The sequence below is a fragment of the Hylobates moloch genome, unplaced genomic scaffold (genome assembly GCF_009828535.3).
Source record: "Hylobates moloch isolate HMO894 unplaced genomic scaffold, HMol_V3 SCAFFOLD_10, whole genome shotgun sequence".
Taxonomy (NCBI): Eukaryota; Metazoa; Chordata; class Mammalia; order Primates; family Hylobatidae; genus Hylobates; species Hylobates moloch.
Window position 1 is genome coordinate 99,073,687 of NW_026652285.1, and position 23,024 is coordinate 99,096,710.

General features: G+C 46.9%; 1 protein-coding gene across 14 annotated transcripts in view; it reads left to right on the forward strand.

Annotated features, from left to right (window-relative positions):
• Positions 1-265: 265 nt before the first annotated feature.
• Positions 266-23,024, forward strand: part of RALGPS1 (Ral GEF with PH domain and SH3 binding motif 1) — a 298,720-nt gene continuing 275,961 nt past the window's right edge. For 9 of the 14 annotated variants that reach the window (XM_032165150.2, XM_032165157.2, XM_058444877.1 and 6 more), the window contains exon 1: positions 382-494. The gene's annotated coding sequence lies outside the window, so the exon portion shown is untranslated. Of the gene's footprint in view, positions 495-23,024 lie in introns of all 14 variants that reach the window. The other 5 variants (XM_058444878.1, XM_032165158.2, XM_058444882.1 and 2 more) reach the window with 2 other exon arrangements.

Consider the following 23,024-nt stretch of genomic DNA (forward strand, 5'->3'; position numbering starts at 1 on the left):
TGGGGAATGAGATGCGCGGCTATTTCTAGGCAGGGGATGGGCGTGGCGGGCGGCAGGCCGGGTGTGCTGGCAGCGCAGCATCCCTGCGGGCGGAGAGGGCGTCTGCAGATCAGCTCGGAGGCCGAGGCCCGGGAGGACCGCGGATGCAGCGGCTGCGCACTGGTACGACCAGCCAGCCGATTTGCGTGTCTCCGCCCCTGCAACGAGCTGGTTGGGGGGCTGTTCTAGCGCCGCGCGCCGATTGGATGAGCGGCCCGCCGCTCAAGCCCTGGAGCGGACGGTTCCTACTGCGGCTGGGCACCGGCTCCGCTCCCGCGTCTGCCCGCGCTCCAGCTGTGCCCGGCCCGGCCTCGGCCCGGCTTGGCGCGGCCCCGGCCTCCGAGCGAAGGCGCCGCTGCCGCTGGGCCGCTCCCAGGGCCATGAGGAAGAGGCGGCAGCCACTGCGGCCCGCGTCAAGGTGACCGGCCGGGACTGCGGCGGCGGGGACAGCGGCGGTGAGAGGCGCGGCCGACGGGGCGGGGCGGGGCGGGCCCTGAGGCCGGGCCTGAGGGAGCTGCAGGTGTTGGGGGCGGGACCCCGAGGGCCGCCGGAGCCGGGGTGGGGCCTCGGTGCGGGAGGCGGGGCCGGTGCTCTGCATGCGGGTGCCCGGCGCCGGGGCCTGGCCGGGGTCCGGGGGTTCTGGGGTCCGGGGCCGGGGGCGCGCTGGTCCCCGGGAGCGTGAAGGACGGCGGGGAAGAGGCGCGGGCGCGGGGGGCGGGGCCGGGGTGCCGCGGCTGCAGGTGCGGGGGGCGGGGCCGGCGAGGCTGCCGTGGGCGGGGCTGCGGGGTGCGGCCGGCGCGCCGGACCCGGGGAAAGCACAGGTGCGGGGGGCGGGGCCCGGGGACCTGCAGCGGTGGGGGGCGGGGCCCGGGGCCCGGGTGGCTGCGGTGCGGAAGCAGGGCCCCAGGTGAGGAGCGGGCGAGGGTGGGTGGTCGCCCGAGAAAGAAAGGGCGCCCTCTCTGCTGCCCAGGGGGGCTTGGGTGGGAGCGGGGGCTTTGGGCTCCCTGCGGATTCTGGGGGCATCCGGGGCTGCCGCTAGAAGGGCCGTCCGGGCCTGCCTGTGCCTCTGCTGACTCGTGCTTGGAGCTCAGCTGTCCTGGTTACTGGCCGGCTGCCTCCCCTATGCTACGCCGCGCCCTAAGTGGGGCGCGCTGTTTTTCGCACCTCGGGGGCTTTCCTGTTGCTGTTGAAGGGGCATGCCAGGATGCCGGGGGCGGGGGGTTGGCTGTCATTGGATGATCGGCTGTTGAAAAATGTGTGTGCTTGAAGAGTAGTGTGAGGCTTGGAGGGGTCCTGGCTTGCTGGCTATTGATACCAGAAGCTGCTGTAGATCTCAGCAGTGCGTCTCAAAAAGACTGAAATGGCAGCCTGGTAAGTGGGGAGAGCAGGGATGAGAATTCAGAAGCTTTTGACTATGCTACCTGAGAGAGTTTTTCACCTGTTTCCTCCTTTGCAAAATGAGCATGTTAGTACCTGCCTGTGTGCCTCCCAGGGACCTGGTGAGGATAGGATGAAACAGTGCCTACTGAGCAAATCGCTGGATAAAGTTATGAATTCCCTTTTTCTTGTGCCGATGGGCAGGTTGGATTCAGGGACTGGAGAGTCTAAAGAAGAGAGGGTTTGTTTCTAGTTAAGAGGTGAGACTAGACCACTGTCTTTTCGCAGTTTGGGATGAGGTTTTGTTGGGAGTTCCCAAAAGACTCAGCTGTCTTGGATCGTGACTGCTTCTCCCCGCGAGGCCTCTGAGGGAGCTGCTGCAACGCAGGGAGCAGTGGCAAGTGGAAGCAGAAGAACATTTGTTTGCTGACCTTTAGACCCCAACCCCGGTGAGGACTCTGAGCTGGAACATAAAGCTCAGGCCTGAGGCTATGGAAGTCCCTCTGCCCCCATCCAAGTACAGACCCCGATTCTACCACATTCCAAGAGGGTCGGGCGCGGTGGCTCACGCTTGTAATCCCAGCACTTTGGGAGGCCGAGGCGGGTGGATCATTTGATGTCAGGAGTCCAACACCAGCCTGGCCAACATGGTGAAACCCCGTCTCTACTAAAAAATACAAAAATTAGCCGGGCATGGTGGCAGGCACCTGTAATCTCAGCTACTCAGGAGGCTGAGGCAGGAGAATTGCTTGAACCTGGGAGGCGGAGGTTGCAGTGAGCCGAGATTGTGCCACTGCACTCCACCCTGGGCAATGGAGTGAGACTCTTCCGTCTCAAAACACACAAAAACCCCAAAAAGAAGACCCCCAAAAGAAGGCAATGCCCGACTCCACTGTGTACCCACAGGGGCGGGGAGAAGGAAGCAAGATGACAGGGCTTTTTCTGAATTTCAGAAGAGTGTTGTATACCCATATATGTGACCTTTCAAAGCCCAGTGCCTCTGCTCACTGGTAGTTGACCAGTCCAAACTGTAATGCCTCCTACCTTCGTTGCGTGGACAGAAGTGAAGGTAGGTGGAGGCTTCTCTACTAACCTGCATTTTTTTTTTTTTTTCCACTGTAGAAGGTGTCGAACTTTTAGGGGCCAGAAACCATGGTGCTGGCCTCCCTCATTACCACTAGTTGGTGCAGTGGTGACCCAGTAGCACTGAGGGAATTAGGCCCTTACTGGTGCCTGTGCTTGTGTGGCAGGTCCCAGAGGATCTAGAAGCAGCATGTGAGAGTTCTCCCACTCTGTCTTGGCAGAAGCGGTGTTAATGGCTCTCAGAGACTGCTGCTGTCTGAGTGACCATCATGCTCTTGGGGTTAGAAGGAAAGCCCAAACTTGGTGGCAAAGAAGACCTAGAACATGTGTTGAATAACGAGGGGATTAGCAACATTCAGGGTCGAGAGAAAGACTTCATTAATGAAAAATACTGCATCTGAGGCTCTGTGATATGGCCCACCTCTTGAAATGGATTTTCCTTTTCAGTATGGAGGGTAAGAGCTCTGACTTGGAAGTCAGTCAGGTCTGTTTGAAACTGCAGGCTGCCACCTCCTGCCGAGTGAACCAGCACTACTTCCTTAGCTTCACAGAGCTTTGGTTTCTTTATTTGTAAAGCAAGGAAACCATGCCCACCTTGTGAGGTTGTTATGAAAAATAAATGAGACAGGAGGGGAGAAGGCACCTGATCCACCTGGTTAGGGTCCTGTTTTGTCTCTCACTGCCTGCCCATCTTTCAACACAAGCCACTCAGAACAGCATGTAACGTGCAAGGAGAGCAGGACAGGGAATTCTGAGGCCTCTATTTCTTATATAACCTTGAACAAATCCCTTCCTGTCTCCAGACCTTGGGTTTCTTAGCTGAGTGAGGAGGGTGTTAGACTTTGTGATCACCAAGAGTCCTTCTAGCTCTGGCCTTCTGGTTAGCATGCCGTCATATTTTCTTCAAAGGCAGGAGGGAGGAAACTAATGACCTGTTGTTTAGTTCTTCTTTTACAAACATCTGTCTAGCAACCTTGCCTGGCACATAGTAGGTGCTCACTGAATGCTTGTTGAAAGAACAGATGAAGGACTTTAACTGGAAAGAAGGTGTGGCAAGTTGTCCCTGCTACTTTTGTGTGTATGGTTTCTGTACCTTTAACATACATTTTATTTATTGCACAAAAATATTGTAACATTAGTAAAATTAGTGAACTTCAACGTAAAAGACAAAAGTTGTTGCATGGTTCCATTTCATCACACATTAAATTCATTCAATTTTTGTTTGTAAACATACATAATTCTTCATGGTTGCAATCGTATGTATGTAAGCATTTGGGAAAGGCCCAGTAATAAATGGTTTCTTTGAATATCGTTTAAAACTTTTTTTTTTTTTTTTAAGAGACAGGGTCTCCCTCTGTTAGCTAGATTGGAGTGCAGTGGCACAGTCACGACTCACTGCAGCCTTGACCTCCCAGGCTCAAATGATACTCCCACCGTAGCCTCCCAAGTACTGCGCCACAACACCTGGCTAATCTTTAAATTTTTTGTAGAGATGGGAGTCTCACTGTGTTGCCCAGGCTGGTCTTGAACTCCTGGGCTCAAGTGATCCTCCCATCGGCCTCCCAAAGTGCTGAGATTACAGGCGTGAGCCACCACGTCTAGCAAATATAGTTTTTATTTTATATTTTGAGGAAGTAAAAAAAAATCACACATGGATTTTTTTTTTTTTTTTGAGACAAGAGTTTCACTCTTGTTGCCCAGGCTGGAGTGCAATGGCGTGATCTCGGCTCACAGCAACCTCCGCCTCCCGGGTTCAAACCATTCTCCTGCCTCAGCCTCTCGAGTAGCTGGGATTACAGGCATGCCCCACCACGCCCGGCTAATTTTGTATTTTTAGTACAGATGGGATTTCTCCATGTTGGTCAGGCTGGTCTCGAACTCTGGACCTCAGGTGATCCGCCCGCCTCGGCTTCCCAAAGTGCTGGGATTACAGGCGTGAGCCACTGCACTGGGCCCACACATGGATTTTTTTTTAAGGCGGGTTGGGGAATAAGTTGTAAGTGTCATTCTTGCCTCAAGTTGACAGTTCCTAGTCTTTTTCCCTAGAGGCAGCCACTGTTACCAGTTTCTTGTTTATTATATATTCTTTCTCTTACACAAAGAATAGCATTTTATACATACTCATTGCCGCTTCATGTATCCACTTGATTTACTTTGGACATTGTTCTAACATTGGAAAATGTGTCAGTTAGTATGTACAGTTCCTTCTTAATAAATTTTTTTGACTGATACAAGCATAATTTTGTATCTCCACCCCCCACGCCCCAATGATGTTTACTCAGTATTTGTTGGCAGTCATTGTTTAGAAGACTAACAAGAGACATCCTTTGTCCTAGGAAAAAAAGTGGCCTTGGTCCCTGTGAACAGTAGATTAAAGGGCAATCTATGTATCTGGATGCAAGGCAGAGTACAGAAAGAGAAAGGAAAAGAGATTTGTTTGCTGGTAATTGAGAACTGATTTTCCATTCAGGCCTTGATTCAAAGTCCAGCTCTGTCACTTACTGGCTGTGTGACTTGGAACAATTTACCTAATCTCTCTGCATCTTAGTTTCTGTATCTGTAAAATAGATAATGATAATAGGATCTGTCTTTGGGGGTTTTTGTGCAGAGGAAGTGAGATCATGCAATGCAAAATACATACAGCAATAGCAGGTCATAGTAGGTGCTTAAGAAGGATGAGCTGCTATGTTATTAATAATCTGAAATAGATTCTATTCTTTGTGAGCAGATATTTACTGGACAGTTAAGGGTGAGCCATGGAGAATACCTAAAGTCCTTGCCTTTGAGGTGCTCACATGCTGTGTGTGGAGATCGGCACACAAGCCATTGATTACCAAACAGTATAGTGCTCCAGGTGGTGGGAGGCGAGCGTTGTGTGAGGTCACAGAGGCAGGGAACAGTGACTTCTCCCTCGGGTGATTTGGGAATGCCTCCTCAGCTCAAGTTTTCCCTCCTTCGTGAAACCTAGTTGATTTTTCCAGGCACCCTCCTATTTGTACTCCCTTGACTTTCATTCTGTGTGTACCTGGATCAGAGCACACGTCATTTTATTGCATGTGTGACTTTTTGCCTGTGTCTCTACTCTGCACAAGGAAAGTCTGCTTTCTTGGCTGCTGGGTCTCCAGAGCTTGGCACAGGGTAGGCTCTTGTTGAACAGTGTGATGGACCTATGCTTAGACAAATCATACTACTAAATGGTGGCAAATTCTTATTTATACATCACCAGGTCTCTGGTGAAACCCATTCTCTGGACTCTACTTCTTCACTCCCCAAATATTTGAGTGCTGACTCTGAGACAGGCATGTGCCGTGCTATATGCTAGTTGTAGGCTTTGGGTATGGCTCGTGATACTTGTCCTAAAAAGTCTTAGGGATGGGGAAGAAGGAAATATTTGTTGCAGATGCTGAAAGTCAAGATGTGGAAGCAGAAAAATGGACAAGCCTGCAATGAGCTGCTCATGTTTGCTGAAACTCACCTCTCCTTTCTGCATAAGTATGGCTGCTGTCCCTTGCCTTGGGCTGGGGTTGTGGAGCAGCAGGCCAAAGGAGCTGAGTAGGTGGCTCATAGATTTTAACTCGGGGGAAGAGTTGGTTGGATTGGCTTCTGTGAGGAGTGTTTCTGGGCCTCCTTTCGTAGCAGAGAGTACACTTGACTTTCTTCATGTGGGCATTCATTAACCTGCCTTGCTGGGCTCTCTTGCTTTGGGCTAAAACTTGTACCGGATGCTGGACACATGCAGGTGAAGCTTTGCCCCTGCCCTTTGGGATCTCACAGTCATTGGAGAAGTCACCCACAAACAGAAGGTGACTGAAGGCGATTGGCCATAACAGAGAACCTCTTGTGAAGTGGCCAAGCAGTTTCAGGCTCGGGGCCAGGCAGACCCGGGTTCAAATCCTGCCTCTGTCACAGACAACCTGTGTGATCATGGGCAGGTGTCTCCCCAGCTCTGAGTCTTGGTTTACTGATTTGGTAAAGTGGGGATAGCAGTATTACCTAACTTAGGGCTGTTGAAGATTTCAGTGGAATAATGCAGTGCAGTGTTTAGCACAGTGCCTGCCAGGAAGCTAATGCTTAGTGAGTGCTCACTATTGTAATTATACGTGGTGCTGTGGGAGAACCAAGAAGCACCCCTTGAGCTGTTTCTCAGGGTCCTAGTGATGTGTCATGGTCGTGGTGAAAGTTAGGTATTGAATGTGAAGGTCAAGTCGTCTGAGAAATCAACTCTGAAGTCACCAAGCGCTCAAGGAGTCCTCAGGACCTTCCTCACCAGCCCTGTGGGTGATACTATGGCTCCAGGGCTATAGGCTTGTCTGTAAGTGTTTCCTCCCCACTTTCTGCATGAGCTCTTCTGAAAGATACATTTCACCCATCATCATTGTGAACACCTTTTCTTTGTCCAAGTACCTGCCCTGATCAATTCCATGACTTTTCCCCAAGGAGAGGCGTGAGTTGTACTTGTCTCTCCTGTGCTTGCTGAGGAGTGCAGAGACCTGAAGACCCAGAACAGCAAATCATTCCTTGGTTTTTCTGTAGAGCTTTCAAATCTGTCATGTTCTTCTTTGCAGGAGATTTATCTCCTGAGCGTCAGAGAGGCAGATAGGGCAGTGCTTAAAACACGGACTCTGGAGTTGGGACACAAACAGATGTGGGTTTGTGTCCTGACACCATCACTCACAAGCCATGTGGCTTTGAGCAAATGACTATACCTCTGTTTCCTCATCAATACAAGAAGTGAGATAGAACGCGCCTTTGTGTGGTTTGTACAGGGTTTCAGGGAGACGCTACAGGATAGGGCTTAGCAGAGGGCTTGCATATTGTGAGCACCCAGGAAATGGGAGCTAGAATAGTCTCCTCTTTTAACCCAGGGTTATAAGATTTTTAGGATGCTTTTCTCAGGGTATTAATTTGTATTGCTTATGGAAGTTATGTGAGTTACTGCACAAGCAACGTGTTAAAACACACATGTACTTGGTGATGGGGGGCTGGGAAGCATGTCCAGGGTGGCGGGCAGAACTCTTCCTGCGTTGGGATTGCAGAGGCAAGCCTCAGCTCCCACAGAGACATAGGGTACTGGTGAGGGAGAGGATGGAGCCATTCTGGGCGCCTTTGTCTCAGGCCTATTTAGCAACTGGGAGCTGCTTCTCAAGTTCTTTCTGTTTAATCATTCTGTTATTCCGTGTAAATGATTGGTCTTTAATATAAACTAATAATGCAACATGATACTTTCCCTTTTTGGGATTTAAATATTTATATTTTAAGGTTGTCAGTTTTTGAGTAATCAGAAGAAAATTTAAATGTTTGGCCTTGACATTCATAGGTTTCTTTTAAAATCATCTGAGATGAAAGGAAGAATAGGGAATGTATTTAAGTCCATGTTTATTGGATACAGTAATTATCACCCACTGTTGTATAAGCCTGATAACTAGGGCAAGGGAAGTTTGTGCTTTTGGCATATTTCTGAATAATTAAATATTTATGGAAAACAAGTTAATAGATTCAAGACAATTTGCTGTGTCTTTCTCTGGCATAAAGTTCGTTATGTGGAATTACAGAGAGGATTAGTCCTCTGTGCAGCTGTTTATTTTTTCCTTCTAGGCACCATATCTCTAACACTTTCAGTCCACTAGCATTTATAGATTGCTCTCCTACTGGGCTCCCACAGCTCTCTCACTGTGTGCCCTGCCGTAGCATACAGTACAATTGTGCCCACCAGTGACTCCCTCATGACCTTTCTCTAGACTTTGCAGAGCGAGAGTCCGCATTTGTTCTTGCATATTCAGGGCCTACCCCAGGGCTGGTACAAGGCAGCCAGAATGGTCTGAGCATGCCATTCCCTTTGCTTAAAAGCCTCCAGTGGCTTAAAATTTCTGTCAGAAAAAAGACCAAATCATTAGCATGGCCGGTGAGGTGTAAGAATATGCTTTCTAGGGTAATTGCTGGATATGTCTGTCTCCCCTGGTGCAGTACAGTCCCATCAGGTCATGGGCCATGACTGTTTTGCCCACCAGCAGGTCCTCAGTGCCTAGCCTAGTATCCGGCCTGCAGTAGATGCTCCGTAAATGTTTACTGGATGAACAAATGGAGTAAATAGTGGGCTCCCAGTGACTGATCGGAATCTATAAAATGAGAACGTTGTTAGAGCTGAGGTTCTGTCCATTATACAATATCTCAACACTTTACAACACTTAGAAAGGTCTCTTCGCACTTTTTATTCCAGCCTTATGTTGATTCTGCAGGTAGGTAGGGCAGGTTTTGATGTGCATAGAAAACAGTGGAAGCTTAGAGAGGTTAAACACATTGCCCAAGATGTAGCTATGAGAGAAGCTGAGGGTCCTAATGCCTCAAGTGCCTCTTCTCATACTCCTGGCTGCCTCAAGGTGTGGCTTCTGACACACTCATTGTAGAAGTCACAGGTGAGATAAGGCAACAGGGCTTCATTGGAAAAAGGTACTTACAATAGTTTTTCTTGGTTTTAGATATTTCAGTTTCCTGATAATTGAATTTGAGGAGTTAAATTTGGAATGATGGGTTTAAGGTCTTGTTTCATGCTTATGGGTCAGAAAATACTGAACTTTCCTGTAAATGGCTAAAGTATAGTAATTATTGGTACCTGTGATGATTAGTTTGTAACTAGGGTTAAAATTTGTGTTCTTGTTGAGAAGACACAGTCTTGCTGAGTCACCTGGGCTGGAGTGCAGTGGCTATTCACAGATGCGATTATAGCACACTACAGCCTTCAACTCATGGCCTCAAGCGATCCTCCTGCCTCAGCCTCCCAAGTAGCTCCCAAGTGCCACTACATGTGGCTGACAAGCCTTTTTGATAAGATTAGAAGTTACTTGCTGATTGATATGTAGCATCCTTTGCTGTTTTCAGAAGATACTTGTTGTTTCAGTTAGTTTATTTCTTTAATGTATCTCTGGCTATATCTGTTATGGGACACTTTGGCAATGAGCATCACTATGGCCTTTGTGCTTATCACATATAGTGTCCGTCTGTCCTGATGGTTACCAATCATTGAGTCTACTCTTTCCACTTTCCAGATGAGGGTGGAGGCTTTGCTAGAGTTTCATACTGAGGTGCCCTGATTCCCCACCTGACAAAGCCCATGAACTCGAACATGTCCATATGCATGTAACAGTTTCTCAACAGCTGCCTGCAGTTCATGTACTGCTACTCATAAACCATGCCCATGGTGAAGCATTTGTCTCAGATGGAAGTGTCTGCTTCAAGGGCCTTTGTTGAATCTGCAGTGTGACTGTATAGGAAAAGGATGCAAACTTGACTTAGCACACAGCTGCAATATCTAGTCCAGTGTTGGTGGCTAGTTAAGAAAAGACAGTGCCTGTTGTGGTCTGTTAACACGATAATCATTTCAGGGGGTTCATAAGGACTAAGAGATTTTTGGAACCTAGTTTTATCAATATAGCCAGTAGTACTTGTTGAACAGAGAAGCAGCCTGGTATATAGAAAGATCAATGAATATGAAGTCAGAATGCCAGATGTGTCCATTTGCTTTGAGACTCCCACAATCCATGTAAATAGGAATATCTTTGGTGTGCATGCATCCTTTTTCAGTAGGAAAGCCCCAGTTTTAATATCTGAGATTGTGTTATGAGGCTTAAGTCAGAACAAAGAGAGCTGGATGATTATAAAGGATTGTACCAATAACTGAAGGTAGCCTTATTCCTTATTCTTCCCTGTCCTCCATAACTACTTGCCTACTAGCCCATCTGGCCATCCATCTATCCACCCAGTTCTTGTCCAGGGTCTACTGAGTGCCAGTGCCATGCCAAGTGTGAGGCCACAGTGGTTAAAAAAAAAAAAAAAAGACAGGCCGGGCATGGTGGCTCACGCCTGTAATCCCAGCACTTTGGGAGGCCGAGGCGGGCGGATCACCTGAGGTCGGGAGTTTGAGACTAGCCTGACCAACATGGAGAAACCCTGTCTCTACTAAAAGTACAAAAAATTAGCTGGGCATGGTGGCGCATGCCTGTAATCCCAGCTAATGAGGAGGCTGAGGCAGGAGAATTGCTTTAACCTGGGAGGTGGAGGTTACGGTAAGCTGAGATTGCACCATTGCACTCCAGCCTGGGAAGCAAGAGTGAAACTCCATCTCAAAAATAAATAAAAAAAAAAAAAAAAAAAAAAAATACAGATCTGGTCCTTGCTGTCCTTTAGCTTACAGTCTAGTAGCAAGGTTAAATAACAAAAGTAATAACAAGTACATAAAAAAGTAATTACAGGGGCTGGGTGCGGTGGCTAACACCTATAGTCCCAACACTTTGGGAGGCCAAGGCAGGCAGATCACTCAAGGTCAGGAGTTCAAGACCAGCTTGGCCAACATGGTGAAACCCCCTCTTCACTAAAAATACAAAAAATTAGCCGGGCATGGTGGCACGTGCCTTTAATCCCAGCTACTTGGGAGGCCTAGGCAGGAGAATCACTGGAACCTGCGGGGGCAGAGGTTGCAGTGCGCTGAGATGGCACCACTGCACTCAGGCCCTGGGAGACAGAGTGAGACTCTGTCTCAAAAAAAAGAAAAAAAAATTACAGTGCATAGTGTTGTGCACCTATAGTACCAGCTACTCAGAAGGCTAAGGCAGGAAGATTGCTTGAGTCCCAGAGTTGAGTCTAGCTTGGGTAACGTAATGAGACCAGCCTGGGCAACATAGACCCTATCTCTAAAAAAAAATAATAATTATAGCACTGATGTCTGCAAAAGAGGAGTATAAGGTGCTAAGAGACCATACATATAATGGCTTTCCTGCTAGGGGAGTCAGACAGCTGGTACCAGAGGAAGGGGCCTTTAAGCTGACACCTGAAAGATGAATTGAAGCTAGCCAGGTGGAGAGGTGGCAGTTGCATCTGCCATCATCCTAGCTGGGGAAGGAGCATGGAGGACTCCAGATGTACTGGGGAGCCAGCATGGCTAAAGCACTGACAGCAAGGGAGAGACCAGTGTTTATGTTCTGGTCATGGCCTTGTTTCCTTGGACTATGCCAAAAATAATGGACAAATTATGTAGTTGCTGACTCATTTTTCATAACTCCCCAGCTGTCACCAAAAGCATCTATTACTGAAACATTACCTGTGGTTTCCAATATAGCAGTTGGCCTTATTTTTATTGCTTTAGAGATTGGTTGCTTCCTTTGCTTCTTGAAGGTGTGGAAGCAAATACTTGGACCTCATTAGTGGTTTTCAGTCATTAAGTAAACATTTGCTAAGCATGTAATAGGGCTTGACACTGCAGACCCTGCCCTCAGGAGCACCAAGACTTGACAGATAGAAGTAAATACATAATGATAATACAGTGTCGTGGGAAGTAGAGTAGTGGAAATGGAAGTTCATGGGACCAAATAAGACTCACAGGCTCTTAAAGATTTTCAGTTTTCCAGGTGAAGCAGGATACAGGCAGAGGAAACAGATTGTACAAAAGTACAGAAGCAGGAGGGAGTATGATGTGCTTCAGGGATGGTGGACAGTGTGGTGTTGCTGGAGTGCGAGATTTATGGTGGAGGATGGAGGGAGGAGGAGCTGGTTGGAGAGGTGGTTTGGGGTCAGTTCGCAGAGGCACTTGCAGGCAGTGCCTAGGAGAGTAGGTGTTATCTTGTGGTCAGTGGAGAATCATTCAAGCTGTAAGAGGAGAGAAGGATTGTCACTTATAGTCCTGGTGGCAGTGTGGAGGATGATGGCGTGAAAGGGGACTAGAGATTGGGAGCTGAGTGAGGGTTATTATAGGAATTCAGGAGTGGGATGATGGGGTCCTGGCTAGGTGGATGGGAAGGAGAAGGCAGGTTCAAAAGAAACTGATGTAGAGGCCTCTCCTACTTGGTAGATGGGAGGAAGGATGATGTCAGAGTTTCTCACTCGGTGCCATGAGATGGTAGGACCAGTCACTGAGCTATGAAATGTGAAAGGAATACTGGGTTGGTAGGAGGAAGGTTGTGAATTTGGTTTGGGCTATTTTGAGTTTGGAATGGCTGTGGGGTTGCTTGGTGGACCTGCCCACTTGGTGACTGGCCTGCTAATCTGCAGCTGAGAGAGAGATCTAGGCTGGAACAGTGGTTCTCACACTCTGGAGCATCAGAGTCCTCTGTAGTGTTTGAGGGGAGGGAGGCTGGTTGTCTTACGTTTAAGGGCTTTCACAGATGGTTCTGATGCCCTAGGAGATACTTGGGGTCGTTCTTGCATAGCTGGCCCCTGAAGTTGTATTGTAGGAGAGGATGGGATCACTCAGGAAGGCTGTGTGGTAGTGGGTGAGAGTCCTGGCTGAATTGCTGGGGGAGCGTCAGCATGAGAGGTGGAAGTGGAAGTCGGGGAAGAAGCAAGAGGAGGAATGGGCAGCTAGGAAGAAAGACAGGAAGAACGATGGTGTGGAAACAGGTGGTGGGGGCACCAACCTCCACTTCTTTCCCTGCAGGGCTTCAGTTTTCTCATTTTTCTCTCTAGTAATTCATTAGGGAATTATTGCCCTGCCGCCTAGAGCTGAGCCTTCTGTGCCTCCCGTTAACATTTGTTTACACTAGTGTCAGAGCCAGTCTCCCATGAGAGGTTATGCTTCAGTTACCTTTGTTGTCGTGTGCAGAGGACTGAAAGAGGCTATTTGCTGCAGACAGTCTCTACCCCCTTCAGCGCGTCCCAGCAACCTTCTCAAGCAATTCCCTCATGCCTTCTATTGCTGGTCCTTGGGACTAAAATCTCTGTCCCCTGAAGCCAGAAAGTTGCGTCCTCCCCCATCTAACATTGTGAGGTTCAGGATGGATCTGCAACCTCAGGGATGTGTGTCTGGGTCCTAGGAGAGGCAGCTGATTGGAACAGCTGGAGTCTGAGAAGATGATTAAAACATTCAGATTAGACTAACGTGATGCGTGGGTAGGTATCTTTGACTTGGGGTTGGGGTGCATCCCTGGTCCACTTTATATCCTGTGCTTGGGTAGCAGGGAAAAGCCTGTTATACAATTTCTGGAACTTATGGTTGGGGTCTGAGAGTTAGAGTACTTGGGATCTACTCAGACTCCTGGTGGCAGTATGGGAGGTGGTATGCTAAATTGGTAAAAGTGGAAGTCTGTCTCCCTGGTAAGCCTAAGTGCCTGACTGAGCTCAGCTTACAGAACCAGGTGAAGAGCCTTTAATCTGAGAGATCCAGTGGGAAACTGATCTGTGATCCGTTGTGTGTGTTGTTAGTATTATCCTCAACCCTAAGACCTTGGAGTGTAGGACAAAGGCACAGACCTAGTTGCCACTGATCCTGGTGCTGAAAGCCACAGCTGAGGAGTAGTGAGAAGGATCAGGGTTAACTTGAGGGGGAGTCCTTAATACCAGGACTGACCACCCTGGTGTGATGCCTTTTGCTTCTTAGGGAAGGAAGAAGAAAAGGAATTAATGTTGGTTGAGCTGAGAAACCCAAATGCTGGGCAAAGAGAAGAGAACAGATAGATAGAAAGTAGAGGCAGGATGATGAGATATGTGTACCAGTACAGAACATAAAATGCTATTCAGCTCCTATAGAACATAAAGAAATGTTTCAGAATAAGAGGCAGACTGAGCTGTGTTCAAATCTTGCCTTTGCGCAAATACTACCAGTGAGGATACTTTTTTTTTTTTTTTTGGAGACGGAGTCTCATTCTTGTTGCTCAGGCTGGAGTGCGGTGGCACGATCTCGGCTCACTGCAACCTCCACCTCCACCTCCCAGCTCCAAGTGATTCTCCTGCCTCAGCCTTCCAAGTAGCTGGGATTACAGGTGGCCACCACCACACTTGCCTGATTTTTGTATTTTTAGTAGAGACAGCGTTTCACTGTGTTCGCCAGGCTGGTCACAAACTCCTGACCTCAGGTGATCTGCCTGCCTTGGCATCCCAAAGTGCTGAGATTACAGATGTGAGCCACCGCGCCCGGCCAGGGATACTCTTACTGGCTGTGAGTTCTTGGATATGTTACCTAACCTCTTTGGGCCTCAGTTTTCTCACTCTCTCTCTAATAATTCATTAGAGAATTATTGCATGGGTTTGGTGGTATATTTCTATGGATAAGGTGCTTAGCAAAGTATCTGTCACAGGTAAATGGTGATGATAATGATGATGACCATCATGTGAGTACCTCTGTAGATATCTCCACTGGACCAAATCCTACCTGTATAATAAATGTTTGAAATGAACAACATCAACAGTAACAAGGTCAGTATGAGATTAGCAGCATATGAGAGGGAAAACCAGATCCACTGGGAAAATTACTGGAACACTGAGAGGATAAGAATAGCAGTGGAGAATCATAAAAACATGACATGATAGAAAATGAAAAGGTACAAGGTAGGAACTGTTAAGTATGATCAAAGTAGTCTTATTGTCTGTGAAGAAGAGGGGCAAGAGATTCTGAATCAACACCTGGAGGTGATGAGGACAAAATAACCTTAGTTTTTAGTGATGATAGAAATTTTCTTTATTTGTTTATTTTTTGAGACAGAGTTTTGCTTTTGTTGCCCAGGCTGGAGTGCAATGGCATGATCTTAGCTCACCGCAACCTCTGCCTCCTGGGTTCAAGCGGTTCTCCTGCCTCAGCCTCCCGAGTAGCTGGGATTACAGGCATGCGCCACCATGCCTGGCTAATTTTGTATTTATTTATTTATTTTTTTAAAGTAGAGACGGGGTTTCTCCATGTTGGTCAGGCTGGTCTCAAACTCCCTACCACAGGTAATCTGCCTGCTCCCAAAGTGCTAGGATTACAGGTGTGAGCCACCGTGCCCGACTGATAAATTTTTATTGCCACTTCTACTTCCTTGAGTATTTTAGTGGATAGACATTGAGGGGAAGTGGCATTAGGGATTTATTTTTACTTTTTCAGAGATGGAGTCTTGCCCTGTTGCCAAGGCTGGAGTGCAGTAGTGCAATCATAGCTCACTGAAGTCTTGAACTCCTTGGTTCAAGTGATCCTTCCACCTCAGCCTCCTAAGACTACAGGTGTGCGCCACCACTCCTAGCTTAACAAATTTTTTGTTTAGAGATGGGCTCTTGCAGTGTTGCCCAGGTTAGTCTTGAACTCTTGACCTCAAGTGCTCCTCTGCCTCAGTCTTCTGAGAATCTGGGATTACAGGCATGAGCCATTGAGCCTGGCTACCAGGATTCTTTACCTAATGTTTGCTTATTTATTTTATTTTAGTTTTTTTTTTTTTTTTAACTCCAAAGCCCCGTTATTATAATTAGGCTTGTTACAGAGGAGCCTCATATTAAATATGTATTGAATGAGTAAGATGAAATCAATTAATCAGTTCCTGGCTCTTTCTAAAGAAGTTTAAATATAGTAATAAAGACAATATTATATCTCCAAATGCTGGCAAAGATTTAATGCAATTCCTATGAGATATTTTAAAAAGCTTGAAAAAATAATGATGTTTACCTGGAAAAATAAGTTGGTAAAAAAAAGATATTTATTTATTTTTAATTTTTTTGAAACAGGGTCTTGCTCTGTTGCCCAGCCTGAAGTATAGTGGTACAATCTTGGCTCACTGCAACCTCCACATCCCAGGTTCAAACAATTCTCATGCTTCAGCCTCCCGTGTAGCTAGGATTACAGGCCTGTGCCACCGCACCCAGCTAATTAAAAAAATATTTTTAGTAGAGATGGGGTTTCATTTTTAGTAGAGATGGGGTTAGCCAAGCTGGTCTTGAACTCCTGGCCTCAAGTGATCTGCCCGCCTCAGCCTCCCAAAGTGCTGGGATTACAGGCGTGAGCCACTGCTCCTGGCCAAGATAGTTTTTTAAATGAGTGAAATTGCCTTTATTTTTCCAGATTCTTACTCATTTCTACAAATGTTTGAGTTGCCTACTATATAAAAGCAGTGCTAAACTCTTTGTTGAGGGAATATAAAAATGGCTATCTGTGTTATATTTTCTCACTTAACTCTTATCACTCTCCTTGTGAGAGGGCCACTTTAGGTTGTGCTATGAGTGAGAGAAAATGCAAAATAACAAAGACATAAACAAGTTAGAAGTTTCTTATGTGCAAGAAGTCAGAAGGTAATTAGGCCAGAGTAGGTATGGAGCCTGCATAGTCAGAGACCCAGGTTCCTTCTAAGTCCAAAGTCACTTCATGGCCTAAAATGGCTGCAAGAGCTCTAGCCTTTCCATATGCATTCCAGCCTTTGAGGGCTACTGTCCAGAAATTCGGCATCATACCTCTTACATCTCAATCATTTAATCTTGGTCTTACGGCCACAACTATCAGTAAGGGAAGCCAGGAAATGTAATCCACACTCAGGGAAGCCATGTGTCTACCTAAAAGAAGAAAGGGAGGATGACTACTAGCGGGCAGCCTCATAGCAACATTATTAGTAATTGCCAAAAATGGAAACAACCCAAATATCTACCAGTTAATGAACAGATAAACCAAATGTGGCATATACATATAAAGGAGTATTATTCAGCCATAAAAAAGAATAAACTACTGTTTCCCACCTAATATGGATAAACCTTGAAAACATTCTGAGTGAAAGAAGCAAGACACAGAAGTCCACATACCGTATGATTCCGTCTGTATGAAACATGTGGAAGAGGCAAACCCAAAGAGACAGAAAGTAGATTCATAGTTGCTGGGCCTCGTGGCAGGGGGAGTGGGGAGTAACTGCTGATGGGTTGGGTACAGGATTTCTTTGTAGGGTGATAAAAATGTTCTGGAATTAGATAGTGGCAATGGTTGTGCAACTTAGTGAATATGCTAAAAATCACTGAATTCTATGGTTTAAAAGGTGACTTTTATGTTGTATAAATTATATCTGAATTAAAAAAATAACTTTTTCTTATTAAATTTTAACTGTAAAAAAATAAGAAAGACAGACAAATAAGAAAGAAACAGCCATCATCTCATTGTCAATACCTGGGGTATGTGTCCAGACAGTTTTCTGTGTGTCTGCCTCAAAGGTGAGTTGATAGAGGAGCAATGTGTTGGGATTAGCATAGTCCACAAACATGTTTTTTTACTAGTGCTTCAGAATTCCTCTGTTGTTAGGCTGTTACGTTGGAAACAATACTTTGCCATGGTGGAAACCTTAGCATATTTGGAAACCATAGCACATTTGAAGATCTGGGTGCCTCTTCCAACTCACATTGGGTTTGTGAGCTTGAGAGAGGCACTTAGTCTCTCTGTCCTCATCTTGAAAAGGGATTGTGGTACTTGGTAGTATCTTTCTTACTAGAATGGCTAAAACGAAGGGGGAAAAAGACAATATTGTGTTGGTGAGGTTGTGGAGCGATCAGTTTTCATACTGCTGGTGGGAGTATAAATCGGTCTAGCCACTTTGGAAGATTGACATCATCCATCAAAGCTGAACATATACATACCTTATGACCCAGCAGTTCCACTCCTTGGTGTCAACCCAACTTTGAGACAGACACAAAGAAATACATATGGATGTGTACCAGAAGGCATGCTCAGTCACGCTTCTAGCAGCACCATCTGTAATAGCTCAAACTGGAAACAATCCCAGTGTCCATTGGTAGTAGAAGGGATAATACACGTGGTACACTCCGATGATAGAATACTGTAGTCAGAGTTAATGTACGAGCCCATGAAAACAATCCGATGAATGCCACAAACATAATGTTCATACAGATAGAAAAGGTTATAGACCATACAAGTCCATTTATATAAAGTACATTATATAATGTAAATTATAAAACAAAATGTTATAAAACATTTTTATAAAACAAAAATATTGTAAAAACATTTTTATAAAACAAAAATGTTGAAACATTAGAACATATAATTAATTTACAAATACATATATACATGTTAGAGGTGCCTTGCTTAATATTTTTTAACTATTGTTCATGAAGGATCATAAAGTTTGGTGAGCCAAGGCTTGCCGCCACAAGAGGGGGCAGTCTGAGCTGCGGCCAGGCTGTGGACGCAGCTGGCTGAGTGGGTGAGCCTCACGCTATTCAGTTGGCGGCCTGTGTTAGGGTTGCTTTCCTTCTTGTAGGATCATGAAATGTGGGGCAGGGGAGGGTGGTGGTGAAGCTGGAGAGGGGGCAGGGGCCTGGAACCCAGCCGGAGGACTGAGAAGAATGAAAAGGAAGCTTGGTGAGAGGACGAAAGGGAGGCGGCGCTGGTGTGGCATCCAAACAGAAGAAAGGAGCCAGCACGGGAGGCCGGAGACCAGCGAGGCTAAGGAAATGGGAGGAGAAAGAGGGACGGGGCATCATCAGGGCTGGAGGGTTGACTCCAGAAAGAGGGGCTGGTGAGTAGGTAAAGCTGCCATGAGATGGGAGAGCCTTAGGCCACTAGTCTCAACAATTAGCAGGAGGTTCTGGGACCCCAGAGGGGCCAGTGTGACCCCAGCCTTCGGGCAGGGGTTACTGAGCAGGTGAGTGTCTGATGGGAAAGTAGCCTGGAGTTCAAGGGTCAAAGCTGTTCTGAAGATGTTCTTAGGCAGAGAGAAGAACCAAGGGAGTGGCAGAGACTGAGGTTGCAAGAGAAGGGGCTGACTGCCTGACTGGCAGCTGGAAGTGGACCCCAAGTCCAGGGCCTGCCACCAGCCCTGGCTCTCAATAGATGCCTTTCTCAGAGGTGGGAGGGGAAGACCAGGTTAGAGGAGGGTCCTGAGGGAGCAGAAGTCACCTTCCCTCAGTGAAGGAGGTTGTGAGGCTGCCCCCCTCACAACCTGCCCTGGCTGTGCACAGGTGTGGAGTAAGGTGTGGGGTATGGTGAGGGGTGCTTTGGAACAGCTGCCATGGGAGACAAGATGAGCCAGTGGCCACTGAGCTCGTAGCACCTTGTGCACAATGCTTGCGTGTGCCTGCATCGGGGGGCATGCCACGCCCACCCTCCCTTGCCTTTATACTCTTTTTCACACAGCAACATGCTCCTGGGGCAGGAGCGTTTGTGTCCAGGCATTCCTGAGGTCCCTTCTTGCTGGGTGGTGCCCGAGGCCTTGACTCGGTTTTTGGCCTGTCAGAATGCATTTTCCCACAGAGTCAGTTTTTCTCTGGGGTTCATTCCCCATGCACACCTTACATGCTTATTTACCACAGCGTGTACCCAAAGCATGATGGGAAAGGAAAATAGTGACCACATAGGATGAATTCCATGATTTTAGGACAGGATTTCCACCTGAGTGGCTAATGATGATATCAAATGTGGATGCATGGGAAAAGTATTTTAACATTTCAAAGAATAGATTGAAGTCAGACCTTGTAGCACTGTAACTGGTCCAAATGACCGAGCTTTGAAAGACAAGTCTTAACCATATGGAACATCAATGTAAATTGAATTATTTTCCCTACTTTTATAGTGGCTACTGTTTGGAAAGAGACGTGCTGGGAAGGTGTGTCCTATTGATTAGGGGATTATGAAGCCCAGCATGTATTCCTGGTAAGCCAGTGCCCTGACCATAGTGAAATGTGCCATTTTGAGTAGGTGGTCGTGCCGTGTGGGCACCCACAGGTGTATACTGGGTACAGGGGAGCTGGGTGGTGCTGTAGTCAGAGAGACCTCCTGCCAAGCAGAGCCCGACGGGACTAAGGCGCTGCAGAGTGGTTTTCAGGGCATCAGGCAGCCTCCGCGAGCCACACAACAGGGGTTGTGTTAGGGGCTTCTTCACCACATGAAGCTCTGGGGTTTTCTCTGTTGGTTCTCCTGTCAACGGTTTTTTAACTGTCTTTCTCTCTCTGCCTCCTCCTTGTGCACACCTCTTTGCTACCCTGTCCTGCTGTCACCCTTGTGTTCCCATTGGTGTCTGTTCCCCCAACAGCTGGGCTTACTTGGACAACCTCCCGTCAACCTCAGTCAGGTCCCTGTACCTAACCAGAAGCCCCCCTCCTCTCTCTTTCCAGTTCACCTCCCTTCCTCACTTAGAGCTGTCATTGCTTCAGACCCTTAATCAGAAAGGGCCAGCTCATTGTGTGAGTTGGGTTTGGCCATGGGAGAATGGGGCGAAGGAATGTGAAGACAAATAAGACATGAGCCTTGTCTTTAAGGAACTACGAACTGGTTGACCTCCCCTCCCCACCGCTGCAGACCATTCTTGCCCCCTGAGATTCTGCCCACCTCATTTGGCACCTCTTCTAAGAATGCTTTTCTGCTCTCCCCATCTCGCGGGAGCTCTTCTTTCCTTAAACCCTCATGACACTGTGGCCCTGGCCACATTCTGCATTGCATCGTGCTGCTTTGATCTACTCTGTACCTTCTACCTTATCTCCTTAACTAGACTTTAAGCTCTTTTAAGGCAAGGTCTGTGTCTTGCTCAATGCCTTACACACAGGAGATGCTCAATAAATGTTACAAGGCTGAAACCAGCATGGAATCTGTTATAGCTCCCAGCATCCATCTCCTTTGTTGCCGTGGCACTCAGGTCTTGAGCTAACGAGAGAATAAGGGAAGAAACAGAGAGTGTTTGCCTGGAAGAATCCTAGGTGCTTCAGTTTAGGTAGGAACAGCCACAACAAATGTTAAAAGCTGAAATATTAACAATATTTCTCAGATTCTTCTGGTAGCCTCACTCTTCTGTCAACCTGTTTTCACAAAAGAGGCAGAAGGTAAAGTTTCTGATGCATTTCTGCACAGGGGCCCAGTCTTCTTTCATATTGCATGATTAACAACACTATAAGTAACTCATATAGTACTTAGAAGAAGCACGTTTCCAAAACTTTATATATCAGTGGATTGGTTCTCCTAAGGAGGATGCTAGAAACAACCAGTCTTGGTTTTCTCGTATGCTCTCTGCTTTAAACCAACAAAGGAGTAATCTCAGAGATGAGATTCAGAGATGAGTAATTTCTCTGAAGTCACACAGCAACGAAGTGGCAGAGTTGGACTGGACTCAAGGTGCATCTCTGGCTCTAGAAGTGGAACTCTCTCCACTGTCTGATTAGAGTTGGATTCCATTAGAAGCACAGCAGCTGCCCACTTGCTGCCTGTGCTCTTGGAGGGGCTGGTGGGATCCTGCCAGTCCCAAGGAATCTGGGCTGAATTGACCCAAGTCCATTTAGCTAGGGGAGGACTGCCTCCCCCCATTGTCACCGCGTTGACCAAAGGGCAGAGAATCTGTTTCCATTTCTCTTAGGAAGACCGCAGTCTGCTAACCTATTTCACCTGGGCCCACCTGGATGACAGCTGACCAGTCATCCCGAGCCTCAGGCATGCTAAGGCAGCAGGAGGTCAAGCAGTCTGTTGTGAACAGGGGATAGAGAACCTGCACTCACTGACAGGCAAAGACAAGTGACATTGCATTTAAGGACTCTTGGCCATGGAAGGGAGAGAAGGAAGCCAAGCTTCATACTTGCAGCTGTGGCACTTTTGAGGCAGGATGAGTGGAGTGACTGCATAAGAACTTTGTAAGGAGAGAACTCCCAAAGAGAGGAGATTAAAGTATATGAGAGGCTTTCTGGAACTAAAAGTCAATGAAGAACTGAAATTAGTAGTTTGGAAGGTCAAAGGAAAAATATTTCATGATCCAGAGTGATAATGACAAGAAATGGGAATAATGAAAATGTGAGGTACTTACAGGCAGCAAGAACAGATTTATTTATTATTATTTTTTTTCCAAAGGAAAGAGAATTAGGCTCTCTTTGGGCTTCCCCTGTGCAACTCTGGAGGCTGAAAGACAGCGGGCTGGTATCTCCAGACTATTAAAGGGAGAGGGCCCCAAGTCCTCTATATACCCAGCCAAGATGTCAGTGAGGTGCAATTGCAAAAGAAAGCCATTTTCAAACATGTGAGGACACAAAACATTTATTAAATGTACCTGAGGAAAATATCCAATGAAGTTCTATAACCTAAGGACAATGGAAGCGGAGTAGAGATGTGGAGACAGGTAAGGAAGGAGTGCAGGAAACAGGAATGGCACCTTTTTTTTTTTGAGACATAGTCTCGCTCTGTTGTCCAGGCTGGAGTGCAGTGGCATGATACCGCCTCACCGAAACCTCCATCTGCCAAATAGTTCAGGTGATTCTTCTGCCTTAGCCTCCTGAGTAGCTGGGATTACAGGTATGCACCACCAGACCCAGCTAATTTTTGTATTTTTAGTAGAGATGGGGTTTCACCATGTTGGCCAGGCTGCTCTCGAACTCCTGACCTCAGGTAATCCGCCCACCTTGGCCTGTCAAAGTGCTGGGATTATAGGCATGAGCCACAGCTGGAACAGCACATCTTTTAGTGCATGTAGTTTAATCTCAATGGATTAAACTGCTGTGAGTTGGAATTTCTATTACTAAATTATGAAGAGTTCTAAAAATAAAGGAGATCTGTTGTGAGGGAAAACATCATAATAGGTTGAGACTGAAAATCCTAAACCATTTCTCCAGTACCTAAGGCTTTGGGAGGAAGGATGAGAGAGTGGGGAAACAAGTGCACTTAAACATAGGGCACACAGAACATGGACACATAGCTATTCATTGTGTTACAGAAGGAGAGATAAGGGTTCAATTTTGACTATTAGAGATCGGAACTTATATTAGGACTAGATTTGGTTGCCTATAATAATACCTGAATGACAATGGGTTTACACCCTCACATAAAAAAGTAAAAAGATGGG